Source organism: Pistacia vera, unplaced genomic scaffold (assembly GCF_008641045.1).
Source record: "Pistacia vera cultivar Batoury unplaced genomic scaffold, PisVer_v2 Contig423, whole genome shotgun sequence".
NCBI classification, from domain to species: Eukaryota; Viridiplantae; Streptophyta; class Magnoliopsida; order Sapindales; family Anacardiaceae; genus Pistacia; species Pistacia vera.
In genome coordinates, this window is record NW_022196250.1 from 345433 (window position 1) to 366794 (window position 21362).

Consider the following 21362-nt stretch of genomic DNA (forward strand, 5'->3'; position numbering starts at 1 on the left):
TGATTGAATAAGGATAATTGGCCTTAGAAGAATCCTACCAATTCATAGAACAAACGGGTATTAAGAGTGGTTGTCAAGCATAATTTGGGGGAAATCTGTACTCTAACTTCATTAATACTGCAAAGTTCTTCGTATTATTTATTTCTTTAATTTAGTTATTTTTTTTAATCCTTTATTTTTACACTTTAAACTTTCATTTTCTCTAATAATGTTAGGTAGCTTTAGGTAATTACAAATAATTGCTTTGATCTTTGTGGGATGATACTCAACTCATCACTTTATTACTTGAACACGACTAGTGCACTTGCTAAGGTTGATTTAGTTGCATCAAGTTTTTGGCATCGTTAGATTGTTTGTGATTATTTTAAGATTACCTGTTACTTTGAGATTTTTGTTTTTATTTTTTTGTTTTTATTGGAAACCAATATGTGTTTCTGCTAGTGTATGACCAGAGCCTCTGGAAAGATTTTACTGGCATTTGATCCTGAGATAGAGTGCACTTTTCACACAAGAAAGAGAGCAATCAAAAGGGAGATCATGGGTGATCACGATAACCCAAATAATGGAACACCACCAATAACTTGTACACTAAACGAGTTCTCTACCCCATCTCTAAATGGAGCGACATCGAGCATTTGACGACCAGTGATCAATGCCAACACCTTTGAGATAAAGCCAGCAATCATCCAGATGATTCAGCAGTCAGTGCAATTTGGTGGTTTGGCACATGAAGATCCTAACTTACATGTTGCAAATTTCCTGGAGATTTGTGATACTTTTAAGCACAATGGAGTTTCCGATGAAGCTATAAGATTAAGATTGTTCCCATTTTCATTAAGAGACAAAGCTAAGAGTTGGTTGACCTCATTACAGTAGGCTCGATTGTGACCTGGGAGCAGATGACACAAAATTCTTCAGTAGGTATTTTCCTCCTGCAAAGATTGCACAATTGCATAATGATATTACTATGTTTGTGCAGGTGGATACAGAGTCACTATATGAAGCATGGGAAAGGTTCAAGGACATGCTCCGGAGATGCCCCCACCATGAATTACCGGTTTGGCTGCAAGTCCAGATGTTTATAATGGTCTTAATAGTGAAGCTCGGAATATGATCAATTCTATTGTAGATGGTAATTTAGGTAAGAAGACACCAGAACAAGCTTATGAATTGCTGGAGGAAATGGCTTCAAACTCTTATCAATTGCCGATAGAGAGGTTGCCTGTGAGAAGAACATCGAGTGTTCATAAAATAGATGCTATCACAGCTTTGGCAAAACAAATGCAACATTAAATAAGAAGATTAATGGACTTCAAATGCAAAAACCTGCAATAGTTGCTTCTATGTGTGATTTTTGTGGCAAAGATCACCCTAACCATGAGTGTCAATCAGGTAACATGTTTAATGTTAATTCTATGCCTGATCAAGCTAACTATGTTTCAAATTTTCGCAGGCCTAATAATAATCCATACAGTGAAACATATAATCCGGGGTGGAGGAATCACCCAAATTTCTCTTGGAGTAACAACAATCAAGTGAAACCTCTACCGCCAGGTTTTCAATCTCAAGAGAAGAAATCAAATTTAGAGGAGATGATGGCAAAGTTCTTGAGTACTACAGAGACAAGAATTCAGAATCAAGAGGCTTCCATCAAGAATTTAGAAGCTCAAATTGGCTAATTGGCCAATATCATTTCGAGAAGACAGCAAGGGCATTTACCGAGTGACACATAAAAGAACCCGAAGGAGCAATGTAAGGCCATAACCTTGAGGGATGAAAAGGTGATTGGTGAAGAAGAGTCGCAAAAGAAGGTGGAAAGTAAAGCTGAGTTACCGGTCTCTATTAAAGAAAAGAAAGTGAATTCAGAAAAAGAGACAGAGACTAAGGTAAAGGAAATTGCAAGAGGTAAAGGAAAAGGTACATCAAATTATGATTCTATTGTTGTTGAAAAAGATGTATCTAAATTTCCTTATCCCGATAGAGTTAGAAAGGATAAACTAGATCAACAATTTTCAAAAAATTTAGAGGTCTTTTAAGAAATTGCAAATAAATATTCCTTTTATTGAAGCCTTAGTGCAGATGCCAAGCTATGCAAAGTTATTAAAAGAAATCCTTTCTAATAAGTAGAAGATCGAGGAGCATGTAATAGTTGTGCTTACTAAAGAATGCAGTGCCATACCGCAAAATAAATTACCTCCTAAACTGAGAGATCCAGGGAGTTTTACTATACTTTGTGCATTAGGAGATTCATTCTTTGATAAAGCATTGTGTGATTTAGGTGCTAGTGTTAATTTAATGACTTTATCAATTTTTTGGAAGCTAGGACTTGGAGAAGTGAAAGAGAGAAACATGTCGCTTTAACTTGCTAATAGATCAATCAAACAACCTAAAGGCATTGTTGAAGACATTTTGTTAAAGGTCGACAAATTTATCTTTCCAGTGGACTTCATAGTTCTTGATATGGAAGAGGACCGAGAAGTGCCTCTAATTTTAAGACGTCCATTTTTTGTGACAGTTCATGCTTTAATAGATGTGCAACAAGGAAAATTAATTCTAAGACTAAATGACGAAGAAATAGTGTTTGATGTCCATAAAGCAATTAAAAATCCTATTGCATTTTATATTGAATCTTCTTTTCACTCTGACAGTTTTGGTGAGATTGTAGGTGATCACAAAGAAGAAGTTCTGCAGGAGGACTCTTTGGAGAGATGTCTAATGGAGTCGAGCACAATAGAAGATGAAGACCCGTGCTTGAGAGAAGAAGCTGAAGCATTAGAGAATGAATCTCCGACTGATAACAATATGGAGCTAAAGGAGATTTGCATAAAACTACTAATGAGGCTCCTAAACTTGAACTTAAATCTCTTTCTTCACATTTGAAATATGCTTACCCTGTGATTATTTCTGCATCTTTGACATATTTGGAGGAGAAGTCACTACTATATATTTTGAGGAAGCACAAGAAGGCTGTGGGATGGACAATTGCTGATATCAAGGGAATAAGCCCTTCCATCTGCATGCATAAGATCCTTATGGAAGAGAATTTCAAACCAACAATACAACCACAAAGGAGATTAAATCCTGCCATGCAAGAAGTGGTACGAAAGGAAGTGGTAAAATTACTCGATGCAGGTATTATTTATCCTATCTCTGATAGTAATTGGGTTAGTCTTGTGCAAGTAGTGCCTAAGAAAGGGGGAATGACTATAGTGAAGAATGAAAATAATGAGCTTATCCTCACTAGGATGGTAATTGGATGGCGTGTGTGTATAGACTATAGAAGATTGAATTTTTCCACTAGAAAAGACAATTTCCCATTGCCATTTATTGATCAGATGTCAGAGAGATTAGCGGGTAATAAATTTTACAGTTTTCTTGATGGCTATTCTGGTTATTATCAAATTCCTATTGCTCCAGAGGACCAAGAGAAAACAACATTTACTTGTCCTTATGGCACGTTCGCTTATTGACGTATGCCATTTGGTTTATGTAATGCGCCAACTACTTTCCAACGTTGCATGATGGCAATTTTCTCTGACATGACTGAAAAATTTCTAGAAATTTTCATGGATGATTTTACGTTGTATGGACTAACCTTTGAGTCTTGTTTGCAAAATCTTGTGTTAGTTTTATAGCATTGTGAGGAATCCAATCTCATGCTGAATTGGGAGAAGTGTCATTTTATGGTACGAGAAGGTATCGTGCTTGGACACAAGATCTCTGAGCGAGGGATTGAGGTTAATAAAGCAAAAGTGGAAGTGATTGAAAAATTACATCCCCTAACAACAGTTTGAGCAATCAAAAGTTTCCTTGGCCATGCGAGATTTTGTAGAAGGGATATTAAAGATTTCTCAAAAATTGCAAAACCTCTATCTAATCTTCTTACCAAGGATGTAAATTTTAACATTGATTCTGAATGTTTGCAGGCCTTTAATTTGCTGAAGAAGAAGCTAGTGACAACACCGATAGTGGTCGCACCAGATTGGAACCACCCCTTTGAAATTATGTGTGACGCAAGTGACTATGCCATTGGTGTTGCTCTGGGTCAAAGGAAGGACAAAATGTTTCAGGTCATATCTTATGCCAGTCATACCTTAAATAGTCTGCAACTGAACTACACAACAACCGAGAAAGAATTACTAGTAGTGGTCTTTGCATTTGAGAAGTTTAGATCCTACCTCATAGGCATGAAATCCATAGTCTACACAGATCACGCAGCTTTATGACATGTCTTTGCTAAGAAGGATGCCAAACCATGCCTTATCAGATGGGTCCTTCTACTTCAAGAGTTTGATTTGGAGATTAAAGATCGAAAGGGGACAGAAAATCAAGTTGCTGATCATTTATCCCGACTAACTAATTCAATCCTTGAAGAGGGAGATATTATTGTAGAATTTTCTGATGAGCGAATTCTATCTCTTAACTCTTCTTTTTCTAAATCACCATGGTTTGCTGATTTGGCTAATTTTCTTGTAGGAGGCTGGATCCCAAAGTATTTTATAGTCTAACAAAGGAAGAAATTTTTTGCTGATGTCAAATATTATTTGTGGGAAGACTCTTACTTGTACAAACTATGTGCAGATCAAGTTGTTAGAAATTGTGTGATGGAAGAAGAGATTGGAGCTATTTTGAGTCATTGCCATGATAGAGAAACCGGAAGGCATTTCGGGGTGAATCGCACAGTAGCAAAGGTGTTGCAATCAGGTTTTTATTGGCCCACTGTGTTTTGGGATGCTCAAAGGTATGTGTCCTTTTGTGATCGTTGCCAAAGAATAGGTAATATTTCTAAGAAAGATGAGATGCTTTTAAATAATATATTGGTATGTGAAATTTTTTATATTTGGGGTATTGATTTCATGGGACTATTTCCATCATCGTATGGGAATGCTTTTATACTTGTGGCAGTAGATTATATTTCTAAATGGGTGGAGGCAGTTGCCACCAAAACTAATGATTCTAGAACAGTACTCCAATTCCTTAGGCGGAATATTTTCACTAGATATGGAACTCCTAGGGCAATCATTACTAATGGTGGAAAGCATTTTTGTAATCACCAATTTAATGTACTCTTAAAGAAATATGGAGTCACACACAAGGTAGCCACTCCTTACCATGCCCAAACTAGTGGTCAAGTAGAGGTCTCTAATAGAGAGCTAAAACGAATTTTAGAAAAGACCGTTAGTGCCTCTAGAAAAGATTGAGTGACAAAGTTAGACGATGCTTTATGGGCATATAGGACAACCTTTAAAACACCTATAGGTATGTCACCTACTAGTAGAATTAGAGCACAAAGCTTATTGGGCTACTAAATATTTTAATTTTGATGTGCAAAGTGCAGGTGCTAAACGCCTTTTGTAGGTGAGTGAGCTAGATGAATTTCGTCATTGGGCATACGAGAGTGCTAGTTTGTACAAGGAGAAGTCAAAGAGATGGCATGATAGGGACATTGTGAAAAAGGAGTTCGAGCCGAGACAATAAGTTCTTCTTTACAATAGTCATCTTCGTCTTTTCCTAGGAAAGCTGAAATCAAGATGGACGGGTTCATATGAGGTAATTTAGGTAACACCTTTTGGAGCAATTTAGATCCGCCATGGAAAGACAGGTGAGACGTTTAAAGTTAATGGACACCATTTGAAGCACTATGTTGGATGACGTTTCGATCCAAACACTGCATTCGTCCAGTTTCTTGAATGAAGAAAGCAGAGAAAGTCAAGCTAATGACTCTAAATTAGAACTATAAATTTTTTTTTTCTTTTCTCTTTTCTACAATTATTTTATTTTCGTTTGATTTTGTTTTGTTATCGTCGGAACAAAGAACAAGTTTGGGGTAAGCTTAAGTGATAGAAGAATAAGACAATTTTGACCAGAATAAAACATAGGCTACCCTGTGTTATTTTACACAGTCGTGGCCATGTTAAAAGATAAAAAGCTTGCAAAGTCCAGCCTTCACCATGGGTTACCCTGTGTCATTTTACACAGCTATGGCCATCTGCAAAAAAAAAAAAAAAAAAAAATCTCTTCTTTTTCAGGGAAGTTTCTATCTTTTATTTTCCATATTTTCTGTTTTGTTTCTGTTTTTCATGCATTGAGGACAGTGCATTCTTTAAGTTTGGGGGAGTGGACAGTTTGATTTGTGTTGCATTGTTGTTTGGTTTGTGTTGCATTGTTAATAGTCTGTTTCTTTTGTTTGGTGGGTTTGTTTTTAGGAAGTGTTTATTTTATTTGTGTATTTTTGGTTTGTATTTTGTATTTGTTGCATGGTGGTTATTATGCTTGTGCTTTTGATACAATCTTGAATGAAACTTTATGATATCCCCAAAGAAAAAAAAAATTTGCTTTTTGTGATGAACTTTGTAATCATTTGGAGTAGTGGTAGTATCAAGTCATTGAAAGGATTCAAACATTTTGGAGTAGTGGTAGTATCAAGTCATTGAAAGGATTCAAACATGCTCATATCTTTCGGAATGCTTAAGAGTATGCAATTCTAGATGTTTGTCCAAATCTGGTTTATTACTTGACTTTGTGGTGTGCTAGCTGAGCCTTGTCTTCACTCCCTACAAAAAAACAAAAAATAAAATAAAATTGTATATATAGTCTTGAAATAATTTAACTATGCTTATTTGTTTGTTTTTGAATGAACTACTCCACTGTTTCGAGCTGCTTAGTAACCAAGAGTATTCATGAGCCCTATGTTTAATTTTGTGTCAAACCGTGGCTTGAAGTATGAGTATGCAAAGCACTTTATGTGTTGTGACATTGTTGAGTAACCGGGAGCACTCATCACAAATGTGTGCATTTGCGTAAAAAGGTGATGTGACAATCTGAGGAAGCAATTGAAAAAAAAAATAAGCAGGGGGCTGAGTGTAAAGTCTTGGTGAGGCATGATCGGGTTGAGGAAAGATTAGAGTTGCACAATTAGCTGGGTTGTATGTTTGGTAGCATGAATATTATTTAAAGCATGTTTGCTTTCTTTTCCTTGATTTTGGAAATGCTGTGAATCCTTGATGATTGTTGAGTTTGTTTTTCTGATATTTTCTTCACTCGAGGACGAGGAAAGGATTAAGTTTGGGGGAGTTGATAAGTTGCATAATTTTAGTGTTTTTAGGGCTGATTTGATGATAGTTTAGTTAACTTCTCATTTGTTTCCTTTGTTTTGATGTTTGTTTTTATTAAGTTTGAGATATGAATGGTTACCTATTGATTTGGATAACTTTTGTGTTTTTCAAGCTTTGATTGAGTAGAATGGAGTATTGGAATGAAATTGGGACTTAAAGCTTGAAGAAGTTGAGATTACCTAACATTCTTGAAGGCCACGGCCATGCCTTGGTAGTTCACCAGGGCCATTGTGGTGGAACAAAGAGAAAGCAAAAAGAAAGCAAAGAGACCAGGAAGCACCACGACCTAGGCTGTGGTGACTTTAATTTGGCCACGGCTAGGGTTGTGGCAGAAACTATAGGGCGTTTTTATCAGTTTTTCTTTCCTTTTTCACTTAGGACTCTTTTGGGTATTTAAATATAATTGAGATTAGTTGTCAAGGGATGAATTTTGCATATTTTTGAGAGGAGAAGAAGCATTCTTGGGGCTTGAAGACTGAAGATCAGATTCAAGAGTTTGATTTTTTTTTTCTTTTCAAGTCTGAATATGTTTTCCTTCTTCTCTATTTATTTCTTTGTTCTTAAGATGGAGTAAATCTCTTTTGTTATGGGAGGAGGACCTAATGATGTTTTCAACAATTTCTATTCTTAATACCCAGATTTATCTTTATGAATTTGTGCCAAGAGGTTTAGGTTTAATGCGTTATGAATGTTGGATTGATTCAATATACTTAATGATATTTCGAATAGAGAAGTTAGGTTTATTGCTTCATTCATTCATAATTGTTTTGTTGGAATAACATTGCACAGCATATTAAAACTGAAGTAATCAAATAGAAATTCTAGGATTAATTTGAGGTCCTCTAATTCATAACCGAATAGGCAAATTAGTCGTAGGATGATGAATTTTATGCTTCTAATTCAAAGTAACGAATAGATTTGTATTAAGTTGAATATAAGTGAATAGGATAATTGGCCTTAGAAGAATCCTACCATTCACAGCACAAACGGGTATTAAGAGTGGTTGTCAAGCATAATTAGGGGAAATCTGTACCCTAACTTCATTATACTATAAAGTTCTTGCATTATTATTTCTTTAATTTAGTTTTTTTTTAATCCATTATTTTTACACTCTAAACTTTCGTTTCTCCCAACGTAGGTAGCTTTAGGTAATTACAATAATTGCTTGATTCTGTTGACGATACTCAACTCATCACTTTATTACTTAACCTGACTAGTGCACTTGGTAAGGTTGATTTAGTCACATCGGTAGTTATGCACGAGCATGTTCTCTTCACGATAGTTGATGAAGACAAAGCAAAAGAGCATTAGAGAAGGTTTTCCCTAGAATATCTTAAGAATAGGATGCACAACAGTCGGTCAATGGGATCCCCTATTGGAATAGTTAAAATGACAACATTGCAGTCAAGGAAAAATTGGTCTGGTGTTACATATGCAATTGCTTAACGATGATCGTGGAATTTGTTCGATATGGGTTTCAAATTGCCATTGAATCTATGAAGCAGCATGGTCTGAAAATGCACTCGTGTAAGAAGCCCTAAGTTTATTTAAAGCTGTTATCTTATAGCTTAGTTATAGGTTGTTAACTAAGTATGAGTTTGTGTTTTTTAGATCTAAATCTATCTCAATATGTATAGATTTCATTTCATCATCTGTTTTGTCAGTTCATTTAATTTTTTTGGTGGATGTACCTTTACCCATTTTCTAGTAGATTCTTGATGTTGTGAATGTTGGCCAAAACCGTATTTATATGTCTAGTAGATATATTTTTGCTCTCTGTAATGAAGGGGGAGAGAATATCATAGATTATAATATAGGATTCTATATAGGACGATAGAGATAATAAATAGGTTAAAAGGAGAAATCAGAAAGGGATACAAGGACTCAAATACTCAATCCTAAAATGTAGAAGATAAGGACTAAATACCCATTTGCATCCTTCCTTTACATCCTGTATCATCAGTTTACTACCGTTAGGATAAATTTCTGCCACTAAATTGGAAACTTTCATTCTCATAATTTACATAAAGTATAAGTAAAGAAAAAATGTTTTACAAATCATCTATCTCATTGAGTATTTTTAGGTCAACACAGGAATCGTGTTGAGTAGTGATTTTACTCGAGGTTGGGTCCACGCGACACACTTCATTTTCATGCCATGTGCATGTAATGATGTATACTACATGAGGGTTATCATCCATAGACTTATAATGCATATTTCCATCTGAATTTATGATATGCACTTTTTGTTTTAAAAAGGATGTGGTAATAAAGATTTTCTTTCAAAGAAAATATGAAATACTATAATGAAATGATAATTATACATAAAGAAATCTATTTACCTTTTGTCTTGTTTCTATTTTGTTATTATATATTTTTCAAGAAAAATAAGTCCTATTGATAATATATATTTAATTCTTTTAAATAATTAGACAATTTGTTGTTTATACCCTGTCACCTCTATGGTCTGGAAACTACACAATTCTACCCCTAATGGAGTTTTGTTCCAATTAATGATCGTGTAAAGGATAAGAAAGACATTTTGAATAACGATTGCCTTTTTTAATCCGGAAATACAATAATACCAAAATAATTTGCTTCTTTTCAAAATGGATACTATGTAAATAATTTTCTTATAAATTTAAGATTTTATTTTAGTTTATTTTCTTATTTATTTTATTCGTTTTCTCTATTTTTTTCCTTATATCAAAGATTATTACTAGTAGGAAATCTTCCCTATTAGAATTAAATATAATAATATAATTTTATAATAAATATATTAATATAATATATATATATATATATATATATATATGTGTGTGTGTGTGTGTGGTGTGTGTGTGGTGTGTGTGTGGGTGGTGTGATTTCAAAAAATTAGGGAAATTTCACCCAAATCTCTGGTATTGTTGCAATAAACCCAACCCTTCAGTACACTTGAGAGAAACACGAGCAAACAACGAAGCAGAAGAATGGAACCAGAAGATAAACCTACGCCAAAAACCCGAGAAGAGAAGACACAAACACGGCTATGGTGGATACTAACGAAAACCCAAAGCAACAGAGCCCAAGTCTCCAGACTCAAGTGACTCGGACTCAACTCAGAATATGAAGCACAGAAAAATTTGAGCTTCAAGACATCAAGTCCCAGTTCGCAATGAACCCTCCAACTATGATTCCATGTTCATGTACGTTTTTAATCGTTGAATATGAATTTCAATACCAGTTTGGATTTGGTTTTTGGTAATATTTGTTTGCTTTTTTATTGTTTTTGTTGGCGGTTTGTATATAAGGGTTTTGAGGAAGATGGTGAGATGAGAAGCTGAGACAAGCAAGAAAAGCTATGAATGAATTTTTCTATTACTCCTGTTATGTGGCAAGAGTGGGCTCGAGATGAAGCTTCTATTTCAACTAGGTATGTTTTTAGTTTTTTCATTTTGTTCTTGTTATTGGTTTCATGATTAAATTTTGATCGCTTAGGGTTTATGGTTAACGAGAGAAAGTTAAGAAAAAAAAATTAAATGGATTCGTTTGAAGGAGGAATGTTTATCTTTTGGGTTTAAATGGTGAAAACGTGTTGATTTCAAGTTTATGTGACTTCTATCTACTGAGCCTTAGCTCAATGTCTGCTTATTGAGTAAAGAAATGAAGTTTTGAGCTTTCTTCCTTTCTATTTGTTTTTTTCACATGTTGCAACTAGGAAGCATGATGGTTGACTTGGGAGGTTAGTTTTCGATAATTTGCGGTTGTCTGATATTTGTTGTCCTATAGATTTTGAGTTCCTACTTGTCATTGCTTTATAGGCAGCTACTTGCCTGCATAAGAAAAGTGTTAATGGAAATAGTAAAATAGATTGAAACTGACTGACAAACAATCTCTAGCTAAGTGGCAGAAAAATACTGCCTAAAACCCAAACAAGTACATGGAAAGAAAAAGGACGAGTACAGATTTAGCTGCCAAACAGTAGAAGGCAAAACCCAAGTTTGAAGAGCATCCAAATGACCAGCCATCAAAGACTCCACATTGGAAGAGCCAAAGTATACACTGACGAGTCTACTGCGTTTTATCAAACTAACTTCAGGGCAGTAGAGATTCTCTCACACTTCAAAGAGAGATTGCTTTTTATTGTTTTTTAACGCTGAGGCAAATATAGAGAGATAATTCTAATTGTTTTAATTTTTTTCAGGCAACTTCTGAAGATCTGAAAAAATCTTTAGCAATGTTGTGGAGTTTAACTGTTTCGATTCTGCAGGACAGTTTCACCGGAAAGTCAAGGGTATGACTCTCTTTCTCTCTTCATTATTTGACAATGTCTCTTTGTTTATTATGTCTTCAAATGAAAAAGGGAAAGCTATCCACTGGACCTTCCATGTGCACATAGTCTTACAGTCAAATCTTTATTTAACATTGCCTGACCTTTAAACTTCAACATATGAAATGATATATACAGTATCTCTAGTGTCATGCTAGTTGAAATCCATGATGTTTATTTTTTTAACTTTAAACTGTGGAGTTATTGATACTATGAGAAATTATGCATATATGAACCAATCACATTTAAGCATAGGTAGTGGAGTTTGTTTGAAACCCAATAGTTGTATATAGAGTAGACAAACACCCTAGCTTTCCTTATTTACGAAAAATTGTACCCATTGTTATTCAGAAATAAAAGTTTTTATTTCTTTAAGTGTGAACTTGTCAACTTGCAAATCACACCAAGTCTATTTATCTAGCTCTAAATGTAGAGTTCTAGGCTTTTTAATAATTCATAGTGATAGTGGGGCCATCTAGAGTTACAAATTTGTAAGGTCTAAGTGGTTCATTAGTTTATTATGATCACACTAGAGTATGTTGGTATACTTGATGAAAAACAATTTTGAAGCATGTCAATTGTTCAAAAACTTTCTCAAGGTTGAAACTCTCAGTTTCAAGAAAAATCCAGGTTTTATGAACTGATAAGGGTAAGGATATTTCACTCTATCCTAGGAAACACTTGTTACATCACGGGATGTACATCAAAGCTCTGTGTCATACCCCTCAACAAATGGGATAGCTGAAGAAAATAGGCCACCTATTAGAGGTAGCTATAGTCTTATGACTGTACCAAGTATTTTTGGAGTCATATATTTTAACACTGCATATTTGATAATAGATTACCTACTAGAATTCTGGATTTTCATACACTTCTGGACTTTGCTAAAGATCTTCTAGTTGTAGGATCCTACTACTTTACCCTTAAAGGTGTTGGATGTACTACTTTTGTCATTATGTCTCTAATAGAGGAAAGCTAGACTCCAGAGCCATTAAATGTTTCTTCCTTGGATATTCTCCGACACATAAAGACTATTAGTGCTATTTGTCTGAAAGAGAAATTTATGTCTCTAGTGATGTTACATTTTCTTAGTCATATCCATTCTTACCACTTCCCTTTAGGGGAGAATTGAGAGATTGTGAAGGTCAATCGTGGAAGTAGTGTTACCCTTACAACCACAACTTAGTCATCTCATAGTCTCCTAGTCCAGGTCAGAGTTCAAAGTACCTAGTTTCCTTTAGGCTAGCCTGTCCTTAAGAATGAGTCAGTCTCTAGTCACCTAGTTCAGGTTAGGTTCTATAGGTTAGCCTAGTCCCATAAGGATGATTCAGTCTTTAGTCACCTACCAATTTATGTCTACTCAACTATATAGCCCACTCTTGATAACCAAACTCTCAAGAAGATTGGAACCAGAGGGAGTCTGAAGAGATTAAATCGTCAGGTCTCAATGTTATCTCAAGAACTGACTATGAATGTGGAAAAACCTAATGTTCTGCATGTCAATGCATCTCCCAATTGGAAGAAACTAGTGATTCACAGTCCAAGGTAAGAAGAACTATTTCTGATCAGTTTAAATCAAGGCATGATGATTTCATTTACCTGTGCACGGTGTTTAGATCCTATACTTGCATCCTATGCTAAATATGGGCATACGATAAGTTGGCGATGATTTTTTTGGCATTCAACCTAATCTCTCAACTATGAGGTTCCAGCACCGTTACATGAGGCATTAGGGATGAAAAGTGAGGAGACTGTGATAGAGAGATGAGGCTCTTGAGAAAAAACACAGACTTGGGAGCTGTTGAGTTTACCTGAAGGGAAACAACTGTGAGCTGCAATGGATGTTTACTATTAGTATAAGATGGAACAGTTGAAAGGTATAAGCAAGGCTGGCGGCAAGAGGATTATGCAAACCTATGGAGTAGACTATGAGGTGACCTTTGCTCCGATGGCTAAGTTGAACACTATCAGGGTGCTCGCCTCTTACAACAAATCTAGACTGGCCTCAATCCCTAGATGTGAAAAACGCGTTTTTGAATGGTGACCTTGCAAAAGAGGTATACATGGAAATGCCACCAGGGTTTGAAGGAGTGGAAAGGACAAAAGTGTGCAAATTGAGAAATCATTATTGGTCTAAAACAGTCTCCAAAGCCTAGTTTGAAAAATTCCAAAGGCTGTTAAGAGGTAGGTTTTACTCGAGGGCAGATTGATCAAACATTATGCCTTAAAATCTCTGTAGGTAATATTACTATTCTAATTGTTGTTAGATGATATTATATTACTGGAGATAGTTTTGAAGAAATGGAGGCTGTTAAGAAAGTTCTTGCTCGGGATTTTGAATTGAAGACTTGGGGTTTTGAGTAGTTTCTTGGTAGGGAGATTGCTAAAGTAAAAAGGGATTTCAGTTTCACAAAGAAATATATGTGGATTTACTGAAGGAGATAGGTATGCTAGGTTCCAGCCTGCTGAGACTCCATTGAACCAAATCTGAAATTGTGAGAAATGAGTTGTGATGCTCTGGTTGATAAAGGTATGTATCAAAGGCTGGTTGGGAAGTTGATATACCTATCTCATACTAGACTTGACATAGCATTTCCAGTGAGTGTAGTGAGTCAGCATATGCATAACTCACAAGAGAAGCATTTGTGGGTTGTGAGTAGATTCTACAGTACCTTAAAATGGCCCCTGGGAGGGGCTATTTTTTGGTAAAAAGAATGAAAGGAAATAGAAGCATTCACAGATGTGGACTGGGCTAGTTCTGTGGATGATAGAAGATCGACCTTAGGTTATTGCACCTTTGTTTGGGGAAATTTAGTAACCTAGAGAAGTAAGAAGCAGAACGTGGTAGCTAGAAGTAGTGTTGAGCGAGTTTCGTGCTATGACTCATGGGATTGTGAACTAATATGGCTAGAAGAGTCCGGGAGAGCTTGAAATCAAAAGTGCGAGCCATAGGTTGTACTGTGACAACAAGGTTGCGATTGGGATACCACACAATTCAGTGCATCATGATAGGACTAAGCACATTGAAATAGATAGACATTTCATCAAAGAGAAGATAGAAGATAAGATGTTTGTTGTTCCTACTTGCCTACAAGTTAGCAGCAGCATTATTCTTACAAAAAGACTGCCTGACAGTTGTTTGTTAATCTAGTTCCAAGTTGATGATAATATCTATTCACCGCTTTGAGGGGAGTGTGGATTTCTAGATTAGAATATCACTTTAAGAGTATCTAGTCTTATCCAGTTTTAGAGATTGAAATAAAAAGATTATTAGGATTGTTTTCTCCTGATTTCATGTTACAATCTCTCTATTGAGATTTGGGCAGTTTGGTTTGTAATTCAAAATAATTTTGAAAAACTAGGTTACAATTAAAAATTTTAAGTTTATCTCTAAATTTTAATATTTTGAAAATATTTTGTTATTCAAATCTCTTTAGGATATTTGAGCCAGTTGGTTTGTGATTCAAAAATAATTTAAAAAACTAAGTTACAATTAAAAATTTTTAAAGCTTTATTCAATATTTTAAATTTTGAAAATATATCTGTACTAAAAATGTTTTTGAAGTAAAACTATATAGACTGAGAATGATTTTTTTCTTGTTTTCTAATTTACACTATTTTAGGATTATATGCAAAACATTGCTTTTTAAAACATTTAACTTATTTTATAAAACTATTTCATAAATTCCTCTATTCCTTGTTTCGAAAATAAACACTATTTAAAATTTTAACAACTAGGCTCTTATTTAGATTATAAAATTTTATACGTACTTATGTTATTATTCATGGTTGTGATTATGGCTGTTCAGCTCATGAGATTTTATTAAATTTCGGTATGTTGTTGAATGCTTAACTATCAATTTAAGCTTTAAGTCAACTTGTTACGTAACATTGTTAAAGATGTTGCTGAATTATGATACATCTGCTTGGTATTTATTTAATTCTGCAATCTTGCTATTTTAACTCATGTGTAAAGATGCTTGTCTTTGTTCCCTCTCAGATTACACGCTGCTTGGAAGAGCTGCAACTATTTAGGTTAAGCAGGAAGCCAAATCTGTTCCTAAATTAATAGATTAGAAAGAGAAGTCGCTGAGAAAAGTGTTAGTGGAAAGAAATAAAACAGATTCACCATGACTGACGAACAGTCTCCAGCTAAGCGGCAGAAAATACTACCCAAAACCTAACAAAGTGCATGGGAAAGAAAAGGACGAGCACAAAACTTAGCTAAAGAAACAAAGTAGAAGAAGCAAACCCAGTTTGAAGACATCCAAATGACCAGCACATCAAAGATTCCGCCACTGGAAGAGCCAAAGTATACACATGAGAGTGTACTATATTGCATTTTTATCAAACCTTAACTGTCAGAGCAAGTAGAGATTTTCTAGCACTTTAGAGAGAGATTTCTTTTTTAACACAGACAGGCATACAGAGAGATAGCTAATGGTTCTAAATTTTTTTTCAGGCAACTTCTGAAATCTAAAAAAAATCTTTAGCGATGTTGCTGCAGCTGTAGGAAAGAACAAAAAATGTTTCTTGGGAAGAAGATAAGCTTGCAAGATCAAATCCGAAGCAAAAAGAAAGGATTTTGCTTCTATGGGCCTCTGGAGAACATGGTAGGCTAAGTGGATTATGTTTTATCTTTGTTATTACTGTGGTGTTTGTTTTATGTATGCAGTCATATGCTTTGCTGTTTGTGTTTCCCACTTCTACCTTTCATTTTCTTACTCCTTTGGTTAAATGGCAGCGCAAAGTAGTAATCAGACTTTCAGGGAGTCTGAGCGCACCCTATGCTGCTAAACGTAGTGATCATTCAGCTGAAGGGGAGGAACATATTGAATGCCAAGGAACGTAGACACTTGGTGTCCTCGACAAATCAAAAGCCAGGGAAGTGGAAGTGAGAAGCTAAGTCAAATAATGAGTCAGAGAAATGTCCTTAAGAAGTGAGGTTTGTTCCTGAGGTTACATGTTCAGTACTAGAATGGCATAGTATTGACAAACTTCTCTTTCTTATAAAAACGTTAAGTTTTTGCTTAAATATTTCTGTCACACATTATGACAAAAGCATACTTGTTGAGGACAAAAATATATGTCATGAGACATCTATATCAATACCCTTCTTGTAAATTTTCTTCCAGATATGTCAAATTATACCTTTATTCAAAAGGGTAAAGTTCTAATATGTTTCCTGTGGAACATATATTTCATCCAATTTGTGATGAGGATAGCCTCAATCCTACCCAGGATTTAGAGAAATTTTAGCCATTAGATTCGATCAATCCTTTTTATGTGACAAATGACTCAATGGTATAGGACCCACAAGATATGAAAACTATTATGTGTTGGTGGTCGTTCTTGTCTAAAATAACATTGAATCCGATCAACTGTTAGGTTCTTTCCTTTTCTGTACCTATTTATTCTATTCTAGCGGAGATCCATTTTACTATTGTCATAGATGAAAATCCTAATGCAGAAAGATGAACACTAGAGCACTATTGAGTTTGTGCACTGAACAGCAATGGCCTTGCATCTCTGCTTGTAGAAATGTGAAAAAATGTCTTTGGTCTGAAAATGTCTGAGAGAATATGAAGAATATCTGTTATGCTCTGTTAAAATTCCCAACATATATCATTTTTAACGTCTGTTTTGAATGATATCCATATCTCATATGATTATGTTTGTTTCACTTAGACTCTCATGATTCTTGGATGCTTTCATAAATTTCTTGTAGAATGAAGAATGAGGTTTCACTTTGACATGTTAGATCATGAATTAGTACCATCTTCAAAGAATCTAATTGTTTCACTTTCTATTTTCGAATGAAATATTTACATAATCCCATGAATAGGATTAAAGTGTTTTCATGGTATTTGTATATATCCTTCTTAATTTCAGTGAGACTTGAGAGGGTTTAAGTGATTATGAATTATGTTTCATTTTTCGTTTCTTTATGTACTAATCACTAAGGCGAGATTCCCCCGACGCCCATTTTAACTGTTTCCCCATGGCCTTTTTCCCATGTCGCCTCCCGGAATCAGCTTGTCTCTAACTTCCCGCCATGAGTCTCATATTTGGAATTTGCTAACCCCTTTCTCAATTTGGAAGGGGTATTTATACAAGTTTACACCAAAGAAGTAGAGAGAAATCTGGATTGCCATCAGACTTGGCAAGCGATTTCTGATTTTAGGATTGCGCTTGGGATCGCGCAATATTGATTCGTTCTTATCCCTCCCGAGAGTTCGAGATAAGGCTTATCCCTTAGTTTGTCGAACAGCTTATTGGACGGATCGCGACGAGGTTATGCTAAGTCAAGTTGAAGATTCCTGATCTTGAGATCAGTTGATCTACTGATTTCCAGCGACCGAGACTTTCGAGCTTGCAACAAAAATCACACAATAGATATTAAAGTAGAGGTCATGATTGAATACCAATGTATTACATCGTGCTATATTTAGGTTGTCTTTCTGTCTGAATTTGGGCTTGTTTAAGTGATCTATGAATTATGTTTCTATAATACTTTATTCTAGTTAGTATATTCAAAAATAACAATTAAAGTCACTTTAATATATACACACGAATTTTACATATAACGAGTATAAAATTATGGGCCATATAATTTTGCTTTATATACAAATCTTTACATAATATAAAATCTCAAATAGTAACTTACATGTAGCCTAACCCTCTCCTGCGTGACATTTCCGAGTGACCACATCTCACCTATTACCTACAAAACATTGAAAACATGGGGTGAGCACTAATGCTCAGTAGTAACCCGCTATGCTACCTTTCTCTCTCCGTTGCTTAAATTTTAATTTCTTTCCTTACTTTACACTCTCCATTCTTCTCTATTCTTTCTCTACTCTTACTCGTTTTTCTCCTCTTTCTTTCTTTGTTTTTCCTCTATTCGTTCCCTGTTCTTTCTCTATTCTTTCTCTATTTCTCTCTGCTCTTCTCTATTCTAATTTCCACTACTCAAGATATGGGCATGGTATTATGCATATATAGATGCAAATGCACAAATGTATAAATGTGCATTTTTCTTTCTATTTTTCTATTATGTTTTTTGTTTTCTTTCTGTATTCTTTCTTTCTTTCTTTCTTTCTAGTCTTTCTTCTTTCTATTCTTTTTTCTTGCCGATCGGACTCTGTTAGGCATGGATTTGGAACCTTGGCCTTGTGAGTGAATTCTCTAATTCTGGGTACAGTCCTCATCCACACGCACTTCTAACAAACTGTACAATTCTTCTTTCTAAATTCTGAAGCCGCTCACTAAAGACGGCATGCATGTGGGGCTATTCACTCACGGCTCCCCATCGCAACAACCTTCTCTTCTTTTTATCTTTTTACACTTCTTTAAATAAAAATTTGAATTTGAATTTCTAATATTCTCATTTCCTTCTGTTTACTCTTTAATATTCTTTAATGCTTTTTCATGCTCTCAGGAGTATGTATACATGTATGGTTCATGTTATAATCTTTTTTAAATTCACATGTTTAGATGCATAATGCAATATGGATGCAAACAGGTCATTCTATACCATCTACAAACTCAATCAAAGTAACCCATAATCATACTCATACTCATACATGCACTTCTCTTGGACTTGTCATCAACATTCATGTGCACAAATCCCTATAATTTGGCTACCTTCTACCTCTTTTCTAAGCCACCAAAATTTGAATAAATCCTCTATCTTACGCCAAACCTGTCCAAAAGTACACTCTAAATTTTACTCCAATTCTTCCAAATTTCATCCAAGCTCACATCAAGTATCATACACAAACACTACTTCTCTGGATAAGTTCTAATCATCATTCAACACCAAATCCCTCAACAATTTTTCAATAAAACACTATATGCATAAGAAATTCTCTACCAATATTACTTAAATCATACTTAGGGTATGATTTACTTACCTTATATGTGAGCAATCCAACACTTTTAAAATTCTTTGATCCAACTCTCTTTCTCTTAAATCTATGAACACAAATCATCAAAATTCAACACTTTAAAATTAAAACTCACTTCTTAGTGCAAGAATCTTACCTAAAGATGCTTGAGATTGAAAATCCCTAAAAGTACCCAAAATCTATAAATTTCCCTTGAAAAGAATTGAAGAAATTGAGAGAATTTGAGTGGAGTGGCATGAAAGAGGAGAAGAAGTGGCTAGGGTTTCACTCTTCAATTCTTGAATATAACATAATATTATTTATAGTTTCCCATTTTGCCATTACACTTTTTATAAAATTTCATCTATGTCCCTTAGTCAATTACCATAATGCCCTCATTTATTACATTTTCCATGAAATTCTATCTCTTTTCACTCCCCACATTTTCAACTATTATGAGTGAAAAGACCATTTACCCCTAAGAAAGTTTAAGGAATTTTCTCACACTTGTTTAAGGTAGCTTTAAAAAATTTACTAAGAGTATTGGACATAAGTAAAACTACGTACCCGATGTGGGCATACAGTTTCATTTTCGTTTCTTTTTAGAAATTTCTCTCATTGAAAGCCTAGTGCCAACATTGTTGTCAAATTTTATAACTTTTTTTAGATTTAGTTTTGATGGATACCATTGTTTCCAAATTTAAAAGCGTGGGGTCATAATAGAGATTACGATGTTATAAGAAGCACATTCATACAAAGCTTTTATTGAGATAGGTGTATTTGCGACTTCTAATCACTTGATATGTGCTGCTCATATTGTTAATGTATAGTACACGTTGCGGATAAGCTAATATAGAACATTACATATTATCTAAAATGTTAAGGACATCAAGTCCCTCTTGGAGCTTCACTATAATTACTAAATTCATTAAGATTTTTGAAATAATAAAATTTCCCTTGTTATTAATAAACTATATTCTGCTACAACATATATCTATAAAATTAATAATATTTATTAAATTGCCCTGATTCTATATTTAACCCTTATAATTTAACAGTACAGATTTTTAGTATTTTATAAATTTGATTATTTTTATTATATTAAACCTCAAGACTATCAATATAACTCTATTGTATACAAAACTAGTAATTATATTAAACTATATTTACTTTATTTTAGTACTATAGTTTTCACAATTATTAGCGTAATAATCTTATTAACAGATAACGAAACTTATTCATGTAACTTCTAAATGGTAAAAACAATACCCTTTGAATTTTTATATAATCACTTCGATTATGTGAAATATCGATTTTGGTATATTTAAAAGTTTGAAGAACAAATAAAAAAAAATTATATATCATTGTAAATTAATACAAAGTTCAATAGCAAGATTTATTTAAATCTTATCATTTTATTAAAAAAACATAAATGAATACTTATATAAATTGGTTTGTTTGATCAACCGGATAATTTTGGATTTAGTAGAAACCACCTCAAATCGAAAAACACCTGAACATGGATTTACATTTTTACCTTCAGTGACAATTTTCGAAATCATAAAGGTGGTTTGAATAGGAAAGATAGATACTTGACATAAGTTTGCAATTTTGAAAACCTTAAAGGCTGTTTGTGAATTTGTCAAAACATTTCTCTTTAATGCATTTGCCTTTTGCAATGACCTACTTCGGAAAAAAGACCACAAAAACACTCCTTCATACATGGCTTTGGATTCAGACCCCATTTCGTTCGTCTTCAATCTCTCAAAACCCATCTTCGAAAGTTAATGTTTTTATTTTTGTTAGCTCACTTACACAACCTCACATCTTCAAGCTCCAAAAATGAAGTTTCGTATTCTTTCAAAAAACCCCTTGAACGATCCTCACTTGCTAAATTCCTCGAAGAAAATTGTCATCAGGTAGCTTTACTCTAATGAAGCATTGTACTTTTTTTATTATATGATTATTTCGAAACCCCTTCCTCCAATTTCATCATTACTACTTTGTTTAGTGCACTAGCTAGAAGAGCATTATTATGAAGTATTTCGC

At 34.4% G+C, this 21362-nt stretch overlaps 1 non-coding gene across 1 annotated transcript; it reads right to left on the bottom strand.

Annotated features, from left to right (window-relative positions):
- Window positions 1-947: 947 nt before the first annotated feature.
- LOC116143023 lies at window positions 948-1053 on the bottom strand. The gene has a single exon (XR_004130075.1). It is a non-coding gene; the product is annotated as a small nucleolar RNA R71 (small nucleolar RNA).
- Window positions 1054-21362: the final 20309 nt, after the last annotated feature.